This window comes from Choloepus didactylus, chromosome 9, assembly GCF_015220235.1.
Source record: "Choloepus didactylus isolate mChoDid1 chromosome 9, mChoDid1.pri, whole genome shotgun sequence".
Lineage (NCBI taxonomy): Eukaryota > Metazoa > Chordata > Mammalia > Pilosa > Megalonychidae > Choloepus > Choloepus didactylus.
The window spans coordinates 105,598,644-105,619,700 of NC_051315.1; the positions used below are offsets into that span (position 1 = coordinate 105,598,644).

The 21,057-nt window shown below is 38.0% G+C and overlaps 1 pseudogene; it reads right to left on the bottom strand.

The window, feature by feature from the left end:
• Window positions 1–16,241: 16,241 nt before the first annotated feature.
• LOC119544735 lies at window positions 16,242–18,270 on the bottom strand (annotated as a pseudogene).
• Window positions 18,271–21,057: the final 2,787 nt, after the last annotated feature.

Here is a 21,057-nt window from a genome sequence, read left to right on the forward strand (position 1 = left end):
TTTTATGCTTTCATTTTCCATTCTGTCATCTTCGAGGTCACTGATTCGTTGTTCAACTTCCTCTAGTCTTGTACTATGAGTGTCCAGAATCTTTTTAATTTGGTCAACAGTTTCTTTAATTTCCATAAGATCATCCATTTTTTTATTTAGTCTTGCAATGTCTTCTTTATGCTCTTCTAGGGTCTTCTTGATTTCCTTTTTCTCCCGTACTATGGTCTCATTGTTCATCTTTAGGTCTTTGAGTAGCTGCTCTAGGTGCTGTGTCTCTTCTGAGCTTTTGATTTGGGTGCTTGGGCTTGGGTTATCCATATAGTCTGGTTTTTTCATATGCTTTATAATTTTCTGTTGTTTTTGGCCTCATGGCATTTGCTGAACTTGACAGGGTTCTTTTAGGATTTGTAGACCAATTGAAGTCCTTATCTCTAATTTATCAGATCTACAGCTTCGTGGAGTACACTTTCTCTAACTAACCAGCAGGTGGCGTCCACGAGCCGCCTGTTCTCCACAAGCCAGTTCTCCCCTGCTTAGCCTTTTTGGTGAGTGGGGGAGTGAGTCTTGTGGGGTCCAATTGGTGTACCAAGCTTGCGTGTGTAGTTGGTGTTGCCTGCCCTGTATGTGGGGCGTGTTTCTGGGCAGTCGGGGAGGGGGGTGGCTCTAACAATCAAATCTCCCTGGTGATCCTAGAGTTTTAAGGCTGCTGCAATAGTCTAATCCTTCAGTTCAGTCCTGTCACAGTTTGTCTCTGCCACTGACCCACAAGTCCTTGGTATTGGCGTATGGCTCCTGAGACTTGCAGGTGGGCCCCTCTTCCAGGCCGTGCACCCCCTGGTCCTCTGTTGAGGGATGACTGTGCTATGTCACAGGTGCGTGCCGTCCCCTCAGGGCAGTTCTGGGCTGCTGGGCTGTGTAGGGAGGCTCCCAGTCTGCTGAAATGATGGCTGAATGGGGCTTTGTTAATTCACACTGCTCTACCTTCCCAACTCTGGGACAATCAGCTGAGGTTGCAGGGAAGGCTAATGTCCAAGCCCAGTTTTGTGGTGTGTGCCTGTTATTTGAAGCACTTCCGTCACACTGGGTTGTCTGGTGCAGTTCTGGGCTATGGGGCTGGCGATGGGCAGGAGTGTTCCCTGTCCACCAGGATGATGGCTGTGAGCGGACACCCCCCTTTTCTTGGGAAGTTGTGGTGTTTAGTGAATTTTCTCAGCCACTGGATTATTGCGTTTTGTCTCAGAGCTCTCCTAGTTCCGCTCTTGACTTGACCTGCCCAAATTGCAGGTCTTTGAAGCTTTCTGTATTGGGCTTCTTAGAGTAATTGTTTTAGAAAAAGAAAAAAGGATTAAAAAAAAAAAAAAAAAAAAAAAAGGGCCCTCCAAAGAGATCTAATGGGTTATTGAAATGCTAAGAGAAAAAGCAACCAGGGCCATTAAGGAAAGGTCCACAGGAGAGAGAGATCAGCTTTTCTTCGGGATTTGCATATGCGCCTCAGGGCCTGAGCTCCGGCCTGGGCCTTGCCCTTCCCGCTTCTATGTTCACCAGAACTCCAAAAATCCTCCGCTTTTATTTTGGAGTTTTTCGTGTTGTTTTTTTTCTATGCCTGTCTCCTCTCTGCTGGGCTGGCTGCTCTCAGATTCTCTGGTGTCTGGTCTCCGTCTATCTATGGTTGGAGTTTGGATCAGCAGAATGAGTTTCCGATAAGGGCTGCCACTGCAGTTCTCCCTTCTCCTTCCCGGAGCTGACAGCCCCTCCTCCCACGGGACTGAGCCTGGCAGGGAGGGGCGCGGGTCCCCTGGCTGCAAAAACTTACAGATTTCGCTGATCTCAGCAGTTCCACGTTTTCATGAGTGTTGTATGAAGTATGCCCAAAGTCAGATTGCTCTGTGGTGTCCAGTCCACGCAGTTCCTGGCTTTCTACCTACTTTCCTGGAGGAGTAACTAAAACATACAGCTCACCAGTCTGCCATTTGCCCCGCGTAGAACATGATCTTTTGGAGTACATACAGCTTCAAGCCATCACACTTGACAATCTTTTTTTTTTTTAAGTCCCAGAGAATCTTTGTTATGCTATAACAAATCTCTTTAAATGCTATTGTGTGTTTTTATGGATGTTAAAATTGTAATCTGTCTGTTCTACCATCTTATCCCCTTAGGTTTTGTCAGCACTCCTTTCCTGAGTACTCTCTTGTTTTTCTTAATCCCTGGAAGCTGAGTTCCCACAGGTGTTTATTATTTTCATGTATCAGTTCACTGGGGCTCAGAAAAAGCTTTGGGGCACTTCAAGTGGCTGCAGACCACAAATCTTGGAAAGCACAGATGTCTGTGCCCCCAGGGACCCAAAGTTTAGTCAGAAAAGACTGCTGATCTCCACTGAAATACCAGAAGGAAGACTCTTATCTCCCCAAGTCTCCCCAAGCCCCCCAAGCCCCAGGAGGAATATGAAGTCAACCACCTGTTTAGTGTCCCTCCAGTTCCAGCTCCTGAGGGCCTGGATGACCACACCCACTCAATCTCCCTCTTAGTGGGGCTCAGATCCCTACAGATCCCTTCTCAGAATCCAATATACTCTCTGATGCTAATCTCCAGGCCACCATCCAGCCTTAGGAACAAATATCCAGCATCAATTTTCCTTGTCAGACCATGACAGAAATGAGGCTTCACTTGCACTCTGAGGACCACATCTGCCTCTAGGCATCAACTAGGCTTAGGAGCTATGGATGGGAATGTGAGAAGATTTGCCATTTTCTCAGATTCCTCCAAGCTTGTCATTTCTAATTGTAGAATTAGAAGGCCTTTGAGGGAAGGAATCTATTTTATTTATTTCTTAACCCTCTTCAAGTCCAGTTTTCTCATTTTTAGAATAGATATAATCTTTTCTATTGCATAGGATAATGAGACCATCATGTGTTATAAGGAGTAAATGAGATAATTTACACTAGTTCCCTTACACAGTATTTGGTCCATGGTTGTCAATCTGTAATAATTTATGCCTTCTCTCCTTGAGTACCTAACACAGGGTCTGGTACATAATAAGCACCCCAAAATAGTTATGGACTGAGGAATTGTTAATACTAAACTCAAAAGAAAACGGATAAACGTGAGCTACAAAATAGTGTTGGAGTGAAAATATTTTGTTCTTTTATCTACTTTATTCATGAATTTAATATTTTTCATTGTCCATAAGGTCATCATAAGGGCATATTAGAGTATTATAAAAATGACATCAGGTACTGCAGGATTTTTCAAATCCATTCTTGAGTTAAAAGTTTGAAATATGATATAATAATGATGTTTTGGAGCCACCCTACTAATACTGAAAAAAATGAAAGTACATAACCATAGCTGTGAAATGAATGAAACCACCATGCAAAAGCCCATATGTGTTTCAGTATTCCATCAGACTCTTTCAAACTACGGAAAGCAAATCATCCAAAATGATATTGACAAGTAGAATATGTAATGTGTTTCAAGATTCCTGTTGTATATCTGCATGCCCATCTCCTAATGCATTCAATTAATGAGGAAAATAGTGTGTCCTCATGATAATCAGTTACCTACTTACTAGCTAAGGGAAGGCAAAGTAATGACGCAAATAGTTGTTTAAGTCTTACATTCTCTAGAATGGGAAGAGAAAAATTGTTTACCAAAGTTCTTTTGGATCTGTGCACTATTGCCCAATATTACCTGACATTATGTCATCCCAAATTTCTCTTTACTAATAAGGATAGTAGACAATTGGCCCATCCATTACTATGAGTCTTAAGTGGGAAGGGCCAATCAAATGAAGTTATCTCATACAGATGCAGAGGGGGAAACAAAAGAAAGCATGAAGTGGCAAAAAAAGAAAAAAACCCACAAAAGACTCAGCATGACCATTCCATGCTCCTCAAACCAGGGACAAAGAAGGAAAACACAGGGATAGTCCTGGGCAGGATCATGGATAGGTAACCCTGACTGGAATGACCCCAATTTTCCTGTCACAACCCAATGCCCTTTTAATTTTCATACTCTCTCAAGTAAGTTCATTTATTCAGCAATTATTTTATTGAGTGTACCAGTTATATCCCAGGTACAATTCTAAGCTCTGGGAGTTAGATTAAAAGACATTGTTCTTGTCCTTTATGGTCTTCTATTGCTTTTAGGAAGACACAGAAAACAAACCAACTGTAACGCAAATCTAGCACTGTTAAAATTGAATAGAAAAGTTCAGTGGGAGCATAACAGAAGGAGTATGTAAGGGCCCAGTGCAGACTCAATAAATATTGACCAAAAGAATAAATGAATAAATAAGTGAGTTAAAGTACATCTAGGTCAAGGATTGTTTCACAGAAAATAAATAACATTTGAGTTGAAGCTTGAGAAAACCAGTTTTCTAAGAATGTAGAGGGAGGGGGGGCTCCTTGGAAAAGGGAAAAGCAGGTGCAAAGTTACAGAGGATAGAGAGCACAGCAAGTTCAAGGAATTGCATATAATTCTAAATAGGTGGCTGAAAGCTGAAGATCCAACCCCCTGGGGGTAGGGGTGGGGGGTTAAGTATTGCGCCTGGACAGTTGGCAGGAGAGATCATGGAGAGCTTTGGAAGCTGTATGAAAGGTTGCAGATTTTGTCCTATAGATCAGTTAGGAGCCCCTGAAGAACACTGAGCAAGGAAGTGAAACGCCAAGTTTGCTTTTCATGGAGATCCCTCTAGTTGTTCTATGGAAGAAAGCTTGGGGAAGGGAGGATAAAATGCCCAGGGGTTGATGATCAGAGCCTGAACCTGGCTTGTGGAAGTGAGGATGAAAAGTCAGGGAGAGATGCCTAGGATATTCACAAGAAAGAATCAGAGGGCCTTGATGGCTGAAGGGCTATGGAAGGTGAGGAGGAGGGAGAGAGAAAAACCTAGACTCCTCTCAACTCTTGCTTAAGCAGTACATCAATCAAGACTAATAGAAAATGCATTTTGAAAAGATTACCCTGGCTATAGAACTAAGAATGGATTGGTGTGAGGCCAAAAGAGGCTGTGAAAATAGAAGGCTGCTAACAGGCTGCTTTTTGTAAATGCAGAGGCTTCCCTAGGCACCCAGTGTGGCTCTGTAACTGAGTTCAAGACTCATAGGGAGTGGACAGACTAACTCATCTAGGCAGTAGGCTGGGATCTAAATTAAACTGCAGCTCCAGAGAGCCCATCCATACTCTCTCTCTCTTTCCCCATTCCCCAGGTCTCAATGGCTACACTGAAGGGCAAGTGTGCTTGGTGGACCTCTCTTCCCAGACTCAACTGCAATTTTCCCTTAAAGTCCATGGAATACACTCAATGTACTCTTCACATTGGCTTCACAAACTGGGTCCATAAAAAATTCTTGCATCAGAAAATGCAAAATTGAAAAACTTAAGTTCTTCAGAGAAAATTAAAGGCAGACAACAGGGTCACAAATGAATTTATAGAAGCTGTTATCAATGTGTTTACTGTAATTAAAACAATATGGAAGGACATTTAAGTTCCATATAGTATCTAACAATTATTGAGCACTCTCTCTGAGTGTAGCACTGCATATTATCATCCCATTTAATCCCCCAAACCCTGTGAGTTAGGTACTATCTTTACTTTTGGTTAATGATAATAATAAGCACTGCACAATTAATTTTCATTTGTATTTCATTGCTGATTATAAATATTAAAAATCTCTTCCTCTACAATTGCAACCAGATACATATCAGTTACCTTTTTTTAGCTGTTCATAATATGAATACTAAACTATACTCTCTATACTTACTCCTTCAACTAAATGTTTGATGCCTTTCTGATTTTTTGATTTATTGTCATTTATTCTTATCTCCTCAATTTCAACACACTCCCAAAGACAATGCTTGTGATGGAAAAAAGCTTACATGAGTTGCTAATTTTTTAAACTCCCACTTGATATACAAGGAGGCAGAAAATGTTTTTGTACAAGATAAATTCACCCCAAAAATGATGTCATTAGTCCCTTTGCACACCACATGTAACCGAAACAGGAGGATCTTTAAAGCAGGGCTTAGCCTTTCTTATTTCTCTTAAGGTTATCAAAAACAGTCTGTTCCTGCTCTATTGTCCACTCTACCTCCATTTTCTATGATGACATTTAGTTCTCTCAGTAATTATCACCAAGAGGAATGATTGGACATCCAGGATCATGTTAGTTCCTAAATATACCCTGATTTGGAAAAGTTAAACTAAAGTAGATTGGCATAAAGTAGAATTTTGTTTCAATAAAATGAGATATTCAAGAGAAATTACTATATTTCTCTATCACTTGAAAAAAATCAAGGTATGGTTGACTCCTTTTGTTTTGCTGACTAACCTCTATTTCCCCTTCTTCCAGTAACAGGAACAACACCTCTTCCACTTTTCCACCATGGGGTTTGAGTGGGGCTGACTCCAGTCAGAGCTGGTTTGGTAATTACTCAGGGACGGATACATGACCCAAGAGGAAACCATGGTGGCCGTTCCTGGACCTTTGGCTGTAGTAACAAGGACAGCCACACTGCTGTTCTTATCATGTTCCTAAGCTGGATACATATATGCTACCATTTGTGGATTGCCTGCCTGAGAATTGATGAAGCAAAGTTAGAGGGAAACCAAGGCAGGTTCCTGACAACATTGTAAAATCATCTGGATCCAGACATACCTGGAGGCAAATAACTCCAAACTTTTCATTGATAGGAATAAATAAACTCCTTTTGTGTCTAAGCCCATTTGAATTTTTGTCACAACCAAGAGTCCTAAAATGTCAAGCTAAATAGTAATTCTGTAAACCACTCAGTCTAAATATTCCTTGCTCTAAGTTCCTGTAAATTTGGATTAAGTAGGGAATTGAAGAATATGAAGGAAGCATATTCTTCTAGCTGTGATTATAGGCAGGTATTATTGCATGCTTCCAAAATAACTGAAAGAAATTGAGCAGACTATTTGTGAATATCTTTTGACATGAAAAATTAGTGCATTAATGCATAAAAAGAACTTTGCAATCTATGTAGTCAGCACTATACATTATGGTTGTTAGGCCACTCAAGTCTGGTAATTTCATCTTAATAGATCAGTTTGCCCCACTGTTGCGCCAAGGCTACAACTTGACCAAATTTCACTTTAAAGGGCATATCATGGCAAAGACCCAAACCCTTTCACAGCAAAAGCTGAATGCTAATGGAATTGTTGTGATTTAAAACTGTGAAACACAATCAATTTTTCAATGGAGGAAACAAAATCATAACCACAAATATTTCCAGTTTTTTAACTCAACCTTGATAGATACTTCTACATTTTTTGTTCATTATTTAATGATGGGAGATATTATGAAAGAGTATTGTATAGTGTCAGAGCATCAAATTAGGTGACCGAGGTTCAAGTCTTAGCAATGCTACCTGCTAGGTGGGTGATGTACATCCTGTAGCACCAGTATTAAATTGTAGCATGGACGTGAAATGAAATGACGCTTGTGTAATATTTTGTTCTAATTCTGGAACACAGAAAGTGTCCAATAAATGGCCATTGTTATTAGTAGTAGTAGCAGCAGTGTTAGCAAATGGAGTATTACTAAGAGTGGTAATGTAAACCTTTCCCCTTGGTTTTAAAGTTGGGAAGTTTCTGCATTCATATTCTCTTTATTTATTTATAGTCAATTGAAAATACCAGAAGTGAAACTACTCTAGAAGAAATCTTAGGTCAGGCAGAAAGAGGCACCCTTATCTCACAAAGAACAAAGACAACACAGCTTTAAATGACAATAGAAGTTTTCAGAAATATAATTGTGGTTAATGTTAACACGGTCATATCATGAAAAGAATTAAAAAAAGAGAGGGAAAACAAAGAAGCCAAACTAATAAATGAAGAGCATCCAGAGTGTCCACGTTAACCTCAGAGAAATCATGGTTCTTGAGGGTGTTAAGAAGCAATCCCATACATGAGAATATTATGACTTTGTGACCAAATAGACGTACTTAGCAATAGAAGACTAAAAAAAAATTACTTTTGTGTTCAGTACCCACTTCTTAATGTGGCCTTGTGGTTTGTAAAAATAATGATGATGGTGAAGCAGTGGCTGTTACTGTCAGGAAAATGAATCTGTTTCTTGCAGAGCAACTGATGGTAGTGAAGCTGCGGAACTAGATTTGGGTATTTGGGTTAATGAAGAAGCAATGGCAATCTTGAGACTATCACTGTATAATTTAGCAAAAGAAAAAAATAATTGTTGGTGATACTGTGAAGGAAATGCAGCTTTGCATTGGCACTGAGGAAGGTGTGTGTGCCCTATACTTCCAGGGTTTGTAAAACCCTTACATTCTGGTACAAGAGTTGGAGGTATAACTTTTATACTTGAATCTATCTACCAAGTTTACATTTCTCAATTCCTTTTTTCTAAGGTGCTATTTCTGTATTTAAATACCTTTTTTTTATGTAAAGCTGCTTTCTGTTTATCTTATTGCACTGCTAGGTTTTGTAGGTATTAATTTTATTGCTGCTTATTGCTTTCATTTTCATATTTAGCTCTGCTTTTCTTCCCATATGGCTATATTATCTATAGCTATCTTAAAACTTTACTACATGTAAATTAATTTTTTCTTTTAGAAAAATACTATGCTTTATAAAATAGCAATAAAAACTTATTCATTTAATAAAGAAAAGAAATATAATTGTGTAAAATGACTCATACATCTAAGAATCTAAATTTCTTAATGAAGAGTCCTTGATTCATAGTCTGGAAAACTTTCAGAATTTAATGAGAAAATAACAATTGTTTTAAAAATACACCTTAAATTTTGTAAATAAAAGTAGAGTATTTGCTTCCAGATGCAGAAAAGGACAATATTATTTCCTGATTAGCAAACAAATATTTTTAATTAAACAATGAAGAAATTCAATTTCACCAGTCTTTAAGATCATCTCCAATTTTTGTTGAATGCTTACTGGACATTATAATTTTAACAACATTTTACAAGATCACTCAATAAAAATAACACTGGGAAAATCTCAGAATTATCATAAAACCTACACAAGTTTGCAACAGAAAAGTGGGGAGAGTTGATCTGGTTGTGCAAACAGCAGATTGCAAAGGAGCAAGGTTAGAGAAAGGAAGATCACTGAAGATACTCTTGGGGTCATCTAAGCAAGATATGATGATAGCTTGTATTGAGGATTTAGTAATGAAAAGGATGAAAATTGGTTGGATTAGATATATATTGGAGGTGGACTGACAAAACTCACAGATGGATTGGAAATGGGGTATGAGATAGAAAAGAAGGAGAGGAGAATCCTAGTTATGGAGGCTGAGTAATTGGAAGGACTGTGGTGTCACTTATTGAAATGGAGAAAGTGTATGTTGCAAGTTAAGTAAATTTTGTAAAGCAGCCTGAGGAAAAATGGTATTCCAGACAAAAGCAACATCATGGGCCAGAGCATAAAGATTTTAAAGGGCCTGGTATTCCCATGAAAGGAGGACATGTTTGACACAGAAAACATGAAGATATTGGTTAACGATAAGGCAGGTTGACAAGGGAAGTAGAGATGTTGCCAAGAACTAGACCACTGAGATTGCACTCGATTCTTTGGGATGAAGAGGGATTATGAGCCATCTAGGAGTTTAGAGCAACCAGAAATCCATAAGATAAATCAGAGAATACAGAAATGAAGCAGTTGTGACAAAGGAATTGACTGTGCACATTGAATTAATTTATACATAGATCTCCAAACTAAACAACTGGTAAAATTAAGGTTACAAAACAGAAAAGAAACATTATACAATAAGATAAATCAAATAAATATAGCAAGATCAGATTGAAAGTGTTGTGGAGGAGTGAATAATAATATATTATATTTATGGAGGGCTCACTGGTTCTTCTAAGTGTTCTAAGAACTCATTTAGTCTTCACAGAGAACTTTTGAGGTAGCTACTATTATTCTCAGAATTGGAAACTGAGGCATGGAGAGATTTAAAAATGTGCCTAAATTCATACAACTATTGAGTGATAGACATAGGATTTGAATACAGCAATGTGATTTAAGAGTTCCAAACTTCTTATAATCATTATTTGGCAGGCTAGTCTCTGAACAAAATGGGGATCTTTTACGACTGGGAGTCAATTTATGCTGAGTAAAATTGAAGTCGGAGTTTAAAAGGGCTTCATCTTCTTAATACTTCTATGATGTGGTGAAGCCATGTTTATCTCAAGTTCAATAGCTTCTGCAATTTTAATCTGATTTCCTTTTTTCTCTTTTAAATTCCTTTTAAGTACAATTAAATCAAATGCATTTTATTTTAATATTCCATTATAATAAAACATATCTTACTTCCTCTCTATTTTTCTTCTCTTTCTCTATAGATGCATAGGAGATACCTGGAATTTGGTTTTAAAAACGGTAATGGTGTATTTATTTGTGTTTTGGTATCTGAAATGATTTGTTGCTAATTTTCTTCATACTTTTTTGTATTTATTGATTTTTGAATCATGGAACATGTGTCATTTCAATGAAGACCACAAAGTCATTATTATAATTAAAGAAAAAAATGGTGCCATGGGCCTGGAGGTGAGAAGATTATACCAATCACAAGGCTCAATTGTTCTGTTCCTATAGTTCTTCAAAATGGAAAAACACAAGTCATCTTCAAGCCACATCAAATCTTTCTCCAGGTTATGAATACTAATTCTATATATAATAATGACTGCCTACCATGAGCTGCAGTGATTGTGAAAATTTAAACACTTCATCATTCACTAGTGGGGCAAGCATATACATTAGGACAAAAATGGAAAAGCACTTTATAGAAACTGATATTTTCCATGTTTTGTAAATTAAAAATTCACTGAAATTTGGATTATTACAAACAAAAATTATATCAAAATGAAGCCAGTGGGACAGTCACTAGTTATTGGTGCATATTAATCTACACTAAGGAGGGGAAGTTCTTATTCAACCTCAGCCATTGCTATAAACTTTTTCTTAGAATTAAGATCATGAAAGGTAAAAGGAAAAGAAACCTGTATGGTCAGAAGAGCAAGAAGAGCCAGACATGATAAGTAGAAATGCAAAGGCTATGCTTTAGCAGGTTATCATGATCCTTGCTGAGAAAAGAATAAAGAGGAAAATAAGAGAAGCTGTAAAGCAAGAAAGGAAAAGGGCTTGTTAAGAGGTTCTTATTTAGATGAAAAAAAAAAAATGGGGACAGTTGACCTACTGATTGCAAGTGTATATGCTTAATGTATGATGGGAACTAATACCTGAAATCAGAATTTTCCAAAAACATCTAATATTATCTAGGTTGTGTTCACTACCTCTTAGGACTCAGAAGTCATTACTGATATCAACAGCATGATCAACAAAAGAAAAAATAGACAAATTGGACCTCATAAAAATAAAAAGTTTTGTGCATCAAAGGACATTATCAAGAAAGTAAAAGGACACCTACAGAATGGGAGAAAATTTTGCAAATCATATATCCAATAAGGGTCTGGTATCTGGAATTATAAAGAACTCTTAAAATTCAACAACTAAAAGACATTGGACAAAGAATGTGATAGACATTACACAAAGAAGATACGCAAATTTCCCACAAACATCTGAAATAATGCTCAATATCATTTGTTATTAGAGAAACACCAATCAAAACCACAACTAGATACCACTTCATATAAGCAAGATAGCTATAATTTTAAAGAAAGGAAAATAAGTGTTGGCAAGAACGTAGAGAAATTGGAACCCTCATATATTGCTGGTGGTAATATAAAATGTGGGAGTTTGTCCGTTCCTGAAAAAGTTAAACATAGAATTACCTATGAGTCAGCAATTTTAGGCCTAGAATTCCAAAGAATTCCAAAGAATTGAAAATAGGTACTCAGATTAATGTATATGCATGTTCATTGCAACACTATTCACAATAGCCAAAGGATAGAAATAGCCCAAATGTCCATCAACAGATGAATACCCATTCATTCAGTGGACTATTATTCAATCATAAAAAGAAATGAAGTACTGATACATGCTACAATGTGGATGACCCTTGAAAACATTACGCTAAGTGAAAGAAGCAAGACACAAAGGGTCACATACTGTATGACTACATTTCTATGTAATATCCAGAATAGGTAAATCCATAGAGAGAGAAAGCAGATTGGTGATGCCCAGGGATTGGAGAGAGGAAGGAAAGGGGAGTAACTTCTTAAAAGTTGTGGGGTTTTCTTTTGCAGTGATGAAAATGTTTTGGGACAAGATAAAGGTGGTAGTTGTACAACATGGTGAATGTTCTGAATGTCACTGAATTGTTTACTTTAAAACATTCAGTTTTATGTTGTGTGAATTTCACCTCAAAAAAAACATTTTAAATCATTACTTTCCTTTGTTAACAAAAGAGGAAAACCCAGTATTTGAAAGATTTTACCACATGGAGCTAGAACTTGTTTTAGTCTCTCTATATTATTTAATTTTAAGAATTACCTGTGTATTCTTAATGGGAAGTAAAGAGAAAAATGCTCATGATGTCAGAGAAACGCAACAAAAGGATAATGGATACATTCAGGTTAGACTAAAGAAACTTCCAGACAAATCAACTAAGGGTCCTACTACTTCTCAAAGATGCCAAGTGCAGTCATGAGGAGAATGTAGATCAATTCACCACAAACTTCCTTCCAGCAAAATGAAGCAAGAACAAAAAAGGCATTTTTGTTTTGTTTGGTTTGTTTGGGTTTGGGTTGGTTTATTTTGGTTTGGTTGGTTTGTTAATACAAATTGTCCCACTATCCCACTGCTACTTACATGTTTGTTGTTATAATTAAAGAACAATGAAGTCTGTTCTTCAAAAAATGCTTTTTGCTTAGTGTTCTGTCCCTTTAAAGTCAATAGCTTTTCTGAATTCTCTAGCCAACTCCAAATAAAAAATTCTGAAGATGCTCCTGGCTCTCCGGAAATCCATTAGGCTACAGGACTGAGCTAATCCTGTAAGTGTTTTACTGCCCAGCAGAGGTGTGGTGGCTTCAGTGGACAAAGTTCTTCCTGCCCTGAGGGAATTCCTCTGAGCCCAGGAAGACTGAAGAAGAGATCCTAGACCCCCAAGAAATTACTGCTCCAACATCTGGGGAACATGATTTTCATTTCCCTAAAGAAACTCTTTGACCTGTTTCAGTTAACCATATAGTACTAGAAAAACATGTGAGGACTCAGGGGTAAAAATAATGTGGTTTCATTCATTCATTCATTCACTCATTCAGCCATTTATTGAAGAAATGCCAAATGCTAGTACTTTGTTACATAAGAGAAAAATAATGGGAAAAAAGCAGATGTAGTCTCTGCTATCCTAGAGTCTATAACTCAGAGATGAAGGCATACAATAAACATTAAACAAACATTGCCTGATCATTATTTCAATACTGGGTTAAGGGAAGGCCTAAGAAGGAAAAGTACTGAGTAAGAAGAAAGTAAGTAAAGGGGGACTTGATCTGACAACACCTTTTGTTTTTACACAGTTTATAAAATGAATTCTCAGGTAAAAATCTCATTAAGCCCAAATGACAACCCTGTGAGGAAGGGAGAGTGGTTATTAATATCATTTTACAAATCAAGGTTTGGAGGCACCAAGGCTAAGTGTACTTCTGGAGTCACGTAGCTAGTGGAAGGCAGTGCTAGGAGTAAGGCTCAGCTCTCCCCTAAATTCTTTTCCTCTTAGTTACTGCCTGTTAGTTCATTCAGTCATTTGGGAAACAAGACATTCAAGGAAGTTGTCTATTTTGCTGGTTGTCCCACACACAACAATAGCCTCCCTACTTCCTACTTAAAAATTTTCAAGTGGCTCCATAAATAGCACTTTAGTAAGAAACAACTCCTGGGTTTTCTGTCCTTTTATTTTCCCAAACTGAAAAATATGGAAATAATTTAATTAGTTAAATATCATGATTTAACTGAAGGATTTCATTGCCTCAAATCTGGGCTAAGAATAGGCAGTTCTATTTTCTCCTTTTTAAATTATTTTACTACAAAAGTAAAAAATATATATACCCATGGAGATTGGAGGAAGATAGTGGAGAAGGAAGCTCCAGGAATCAGCCCCTTCACCAAAACAACTAATAAACAGGCAGGATCTGTCTGGATCAGCTATTTCAAAACTTCAGAGTCTGGTAGAACACTGTACAGCATCCAGGGAACAGCAGCAGAAGAGGCTGGTACATTAGGGTAAATACCAGTAAACTGTTCTGTTTGCCTGGCAGTTATCATTGCCCACCGCTGACTCTCACAGCTGGCCGCAGTGGCATCTGGCCCCTGGCACGGCTTGCTGGTGCCAGAAAGGGACATAAAAATCCACTTCCCCAATATCTGAAGTGGGCATGGGGATGACCGCTGATCATGGCTTTTGACTATTGGCTTCGGATGGTTGGATACCCAGCATTCAGGGTAGCCGTTGCTCAACCCAACCCAGGAAAAGACTGTGGAGGAGACAAAGAGGACATGCGTCCTCAGAGGTGGAGGAGGGGCAGTTGAAGGGCTGCATGTGCTGGGCAGGTCAGGAAAGCACAGCTCTAGGTCGCTGTGGATGAAGCTCAAGGCGACCTTTCTGGCCCCTCCCTCACCCCTTCCCCACAGCAGTTTGGAGCCAGTCTGCATCCCCTTTGTGGGTCCTTGGACTTGTTGTCTGTTTTGTTGGTTGTCCCACACAATAGCCTCCCTACTTCCTTCTTCAAAATGTTAAAGGGGCTCCATAAATAGCACCTTAGTAAGAAACAACAACTCCTGAGTTTTCTGTCCTTTTATTTTCCGGAAAAGAGCAACTTGGGAAACATATCCCGCCCCTCCCCCCCAACTCGAATTTGCCCTTCAGACAAAAGCAGCTTCAGACAATGAAAGCAGTGTGAGAAATAATGGCCTGGGGCAGAGGCTTACCTGCTTTAAGTCCAGCCATGGAATACCAGGGAGAGGAAGAAGGTCTGTCTTCTGGGAAAGAGAAGGGGCATTCAAACCCTTTAAACATGGGAACTCCTAAGGCCACTAGCAAGCACAAGCCCAGGAAAGACTGGGAGGAACCTGTATTTTGCATTCACCTCGGGGAGACCATCCTGATAGGAGATCTGACCTTCAGGAAAATCTCTGCCAAATCATCAGCTGGTTACAAAAACAAGAAACAGACATCCCAGGGTCAGATAATCCCAGAGTTAATACTTTAAAAATTTAAAATGTACAATGTGCAACAGAAGATTATGACCAAAAATAAATAAATAAATAAACGGATGAAGACCCATCCAAAGGAAGGGGATAAAAATCCAGAAAACACCAATAAAGAGGACAAGACTGTGGACATACTGGACAAAGACTTTAAAAAAATGATCTTCAAAGTGCTCAAGATGAAGAAAAATACAGCAAAAGAGATAAAGCATGCATGAACAACGTGAAAAACAATGAATGAACAATATGAAAGTCTCAGTAAAGAGACAGACATTTAAAAAAGGAACCAAACATATCTACTGGAGTTGAAGACCACCCAGAATCACCGAAATGAAAAATTCCCAGGAAGGTTTCAATAGCCAATTGGAGCTAGCAGAAGAAAGAAACAGTGAGCTCAGAGACAAGACAACTGAAATGATTCAGACTGAGAAGCAGAAAGACAAAAGAATAAAAAAAGAACAAAGTGAGTTTATGAGACCCATGGGACACCAGTAAGCATAACAATATACACATGGGAGTCCCAGAAGGAGAAGAGAGAAAGGGGCAGAAGTAATATTCAAAGAAATAATGACAGGAAAGTTTTCAAACAGCAAAAGATGTGAATATGTACATCTGATAATCCCAGAGAACACCAAACAAGATAAATTTCAAGAAAAATACATCCTGACACATCTTGATCAAACTCTCAAATCCACAGGACAAGGAAAGTGTTCTGAAAGCTGCAAGAAAGAAACATGTTATGTACAGAGGAGTCACAATTAAATTGAGTGTAAATTTCTTATCAGGAGCCATGGAGAAAAGAAGTCAGTGGGTTGAAATTCTTAAAGTGCTGAAAGAAAACAAATGCCAACCAAGAATTCTAGCAAGACTTTCTTTCAAAAATGAGGGAAAGACTACTATATTCCCAGATAAATAAAAGCTGAGAGAGTTCATCACCACTAGACCTAGGGCAATTCAAAAGGGAGTTCTTCAGATTGAAAGGAAAGAAACTAGATGGTGGTTCAATGTGGCAAAAAGAAATAATTTACAAGTTAAGAATGAAACAGAAACAATGTACATTATGTATAATCAAAGGCCAGTTTTAGCTTCAAATTCCATCAGGGCCACATTCAGCAACATCAGTCTTTTTAGGTTTTTCAAAACTTTCTTTTAAATTTACAAAGTTGTCTTCTACGAGGGGGAAGTAATGGAAATCCCCATTGCTTTTCCAACGCCATACATGTTTACAATATCACCTGGAGTTACTTGATATGTAAATTCTTTAAGGTTACTGGTCACTTGTGCAGTGAGATGCATTTCTCTGTACAAAGGGCCCAAGAAACAGACCATGTTGGGAGGGGATCCAGTGCTCAGATCCTCCCTAAGCAATCCAGTGGTCTAGTCAAGTTTCCTCAGGGACACTTCAGCTTCTTCAGAGTAAAAACTTCACTTGGAACACCAAAGTCTGTCATTGCTCTCAGTGCTGGTCTTGATTATGGAAGTCCAAACACCATGCAGGCTCTGTTTCCATATCCTGCCAGCCCAAACACTTGCATTCCCACAGCAGATCTTCAATATAAGATGCTTGATGCGTCCTGGGTCTCCTCCAGGTCCCAAAGCCAGGCCATCAGTGTTGCATGAGAGAAACAAAATCCTCCGTGTCCTCTAGTGCGTCAAGTGGCGCAGTCTTGCCTTTGTCCTCATGTGATGTCATTTCCAACTCTTGTAGGGTTCTAGAATGCCCTCCTTTTGTTAAACTACCCAGCAACCTGTCTGCCATAACATATGGACAATCTTGGCAAGTGGCCCAAAACTTATGGGTACTGAAACTGCTTGGAAGATGAGAGTCTTCCTCGTAGGCCAAAAGATTAAATCAGAATCATCCTTGCTGATATTTGCAAATGTGGAGTCACAATGTGGTTCACAAGAATTGTAGGGTCTGTAACTCAAGTATAATAACACTGGAGTTACTTGGTTTCTTTTATCTCCTTTGAACCTCTGCAAGTATTCACTCCAAACTGAAGTCTTCCAGTTGTCATCTCCAGTCTTACATGGCAGTAGCCTCGACAATGGATCCACAGAATGGAGAAGTTCCAATGTTGTTGTCCCATCTGGTTTTCTTCTTTCAAATTCACAGTGACTGTTAACCAACTGCCTGGTTAGCTTTCCTCTAGTTCCTCTAGGCTCTTTAATGATACAGTCAATCTGATCCTGCTCTCTGTCTAAATTACTGCTTTTAAATTAATCTTCAAGCATATCTTTTTGTTTTCCGTATTGGGGTTTCTGAATACTTGGGCTTCCATATCACTAGAGTCTTCCCTCTCTCTGGGCCAGCAGCCACTCTCCTCCCCATTCTGCAATGTGTCTGCTCTATCTTTCTGTTTTTGAGTTTTTTTGCAAGTCTGTCATGAAGTCTATGCTCTTTTTCAGGCTCTGAATTCTTTCCTGGCTAAGAATTTTCATTCCCAAGTACAATAGCTTCTTTGCAGCTTTATAATAAATTGTCTCTGGTTTGCTGTAAATCATGGCATTAGTACACATTAATTCGAAGTTATCTTTAATTCTTCTATGGACTGATAGTTACTGTTCTTGATCTTTTCTTTCATGGTTCTAAAATCCATTGGGTGTTTAATGATCATGGAGTAGCTGGGAACAATAAAATCAGTCACAGGAAATGAAAAGAAAGCACTTGGGTCTTTTTTTGCAATTGTTTCATCAGTTGATTCAAAGCTTCTTGAATGGGTGTCTGCTCTACTTCTTGCTTGCCAAAGAGTTTTTGAGGGGCTTCTCAGGATGCAGGTCTAATTTTACCGGGGCCTGATACTAGAGGTCTTTTTCTGTATCATTCTCCATGCGGTCTTGATCTCCCTTCTTTTTATCCTCCTTTACTCTTTTATGCGTACTCCCCTTATCTTACCCTGGAAACTGTTTCTCTCCTTTCTCTTTTTCCACTTTCTGTCCTTGTGTTTGCCATGATCATTTTTGTCTTAGAAGAGGCTTGAGTCATGCCACAAACTGCCTGTGGAGAGCTCGGTGACTTCCTTTCCTCCCACTCTGAGGACCAGCTTCAAAGGTTTCTCCATATGCTCCTCATAGAGGTGTTTGTCCGACTTGTGCTTCTTATGCTTCTTGCCCATGTCTGACCAGGCCCTGGTGTCTGTCCCCTGTGCCAAGCAGAGGCTGTGTGGTGCCACTTCCAGTCCAGGCCAGGTGAGTGGAGGGTGGGAGCAGGGGCAGTGAGACCCTGTTGCCAAGAGGAAGACGGCAAGTCCCCTCAGCTGTATTGTATTTTTTGATATGTATCGCCACTTTTTATTTCCTACAGGTGCTAAAATGTAAATGCATAAGATTAATGATAATTCTATGCTTTTGGACATGCAATGTACAAAGATATAATTGGTAACAGGTAGAAAGAAAGGTAGGGGGATGGAGGGGTATAGGAAAAGTGTATGTGCATCAAATCAAACGTAATTGTTATATATTTAGGATGTTAAATTTTAATCCCATGGTAAATACAAGGAAAATATATGAAAAATATATCCAGATAGAAATAAGAAGTCATTCAATATGATACAACACAAACAATCAAATAAATATAAAAGCAGGAATTGACAGAGTAATTAAGAGGTAAAAAAGTTATAAGACTTACAAAGGCTAAAATAGCAAAATGGCAATAGAAAGTCCTGCATTATCAGTAGTGACTTTAAATGTAAATGGATTACACTCTCCAGTCAAAAGGCAGAGACTGGAAGAATGGATAAATAAGCATGACCTAACTGTATGCTATCTGCAAGAGACTCATCTCAAGTTCAAAGATATAAATAGTTTGAAAGTGAAAGGGTGGGGGAAAAATATACCATGCTTGGAATCCATGTCCCATGTCTCCAGGAAGACTCATTCACCTGGGGAGGTCTTGTCCCATGCCAGAGGGAGGGTGATGAATTTATTTGCAGAGTTATATTTCATAATAAGGAAATAACCGAAGCTGTGGAACTGTAACCCCTAATATCCTTTGAAATTTTCTAACTACTTGTTAAATTGTACTTGGAAAGTTATCACGTCTATGTATTTATGTTACATTCTACAATAAAAAAAGATTTCAAAAAAATGTATACTATGCAAGTAGTAAACAAAAGAGATCTGGGATAGCTATATTAATATCAAATAAAATAGAGTATAAGTCAAAAACAGTTATGAGGGATAATGATAGTCATTATACACTACTAAAGGTGCCAAGTCAACAAGAAGACATAACAATTTTAAATATATTTGCACCTAACAGCAGAGTCCCAAAATATATGAAGCAAATACTGACAGATTTGAAGGCAGAGATTTACAGTTCTACATTAATAGTAGCAGATTTTAATACACCACTTTCAAGAATGTACAGAACAACTAGACAGAGGATCAATAAGGAAATACAAGACTAAAAAATTACTCTAAACCAACTAGACTCAACAGACATATAAAGAACACCTCACCAAATAAAACAGAATACACATTCTTCTCTAGTGCACATGGATCATTGTCCAGGATAGACTGTATGTTGGGTCACAAAAAAAGCTTAAAAAATTAAAAAAAATATTGAAATCATACAATGTATTCTTTCCAACCACAATGAATGAAGTTGGAAATCAGTAACAGAGGGAAAAATGAAAATTCAAATATATGTGGAAATTAAACAATGTACTCCTATATAACCAATGGAATAAAGAGGAAATCAAAAAGAAAATTAAGAAATCTCTTGAGGCAAATAAAAATGAAGACACAACATACCAAAACTTATGGGATTCAGCAAAGGCAGTGCTGAGAGGGAAATTTATACCTCTAAGTGCTTACATTAAAAAAAATAAAGATTTCACATCAGAGACTTTACCTCCAAACTGGAACAACTAGAAAAAAAAAACAGTGAATTAAACCCAAAGCGAGCAGAAGGAGATAGATAAAACAGAAAATAAAAAACAATACAGAGAGTCAACAAAATCAAAAGTAGAGTCTTTGAAAAGATAATAAAACTGGCAAACCCTTAAGCTAGACTGATGAAGAAGAGAGAAGACACAAATGACTAAAATCATAAATGAAAAGGGGGACATAATTACTGACCCCACTGAAATAAAAAAGGACTATGAGAGGATACTATGGAGGACTATACACCAAAAATTAGAGAACCTTGATTAATGGACAAATTCCTAGAAACACCCAAACTATCACCACTGACTTAAGAAGAAATAGATTTCAAAAAGCCAATAACTAGTAAAGAGATTGAATTAGTAATCTAAAACCTCCCAAAAAAGAAAAGGTCATAAACAGATGACTTCACAGGGAGATTTTATCAAACATTCCAAGAATTAGCACCAATCCTGCTCAAATTCTTCCAAACACTTCCTAATTTATTTGTGAGGTCAACATTACCCTCATACCAAAGCCAGATAGACACCACAAGAAAAGAAAATTGCAGACCAATCCCTTTTATAAATATAGATGCAAAAATCCTCAGCAAATACTAGCCAACCAAATCCAACAGCACATTGAAGAATGATACACCATGATAAAATGGGATGGTTCAATGGTAAGGGTGGTTCAACATAAGAAAATCAATTAGTGTAATACACCACATTGATAGAATGAAGGGGAAAGAAAACCATGATAATCTCAACTGATGCAGAAAAGGCATTTGACAAAATCTAGCGCCTCTTCTTGATAAAAGCATTCCATTTACAATAACAATTAAAAGACTCAAATATTGAGGAATGAATCTAACCAAGGATGTAAAGGACTTGTACATAGAAAACTACAAAACACTGCTACAAGAGATCAAAGAAGACTTAAGTATATGAAACAGTCCATGTTCTTGAATTTGAAGACTAAATATTGTTAACATGTCCATTCTACCTAAAGTGATTTACAGATTTAATGAAATCTCA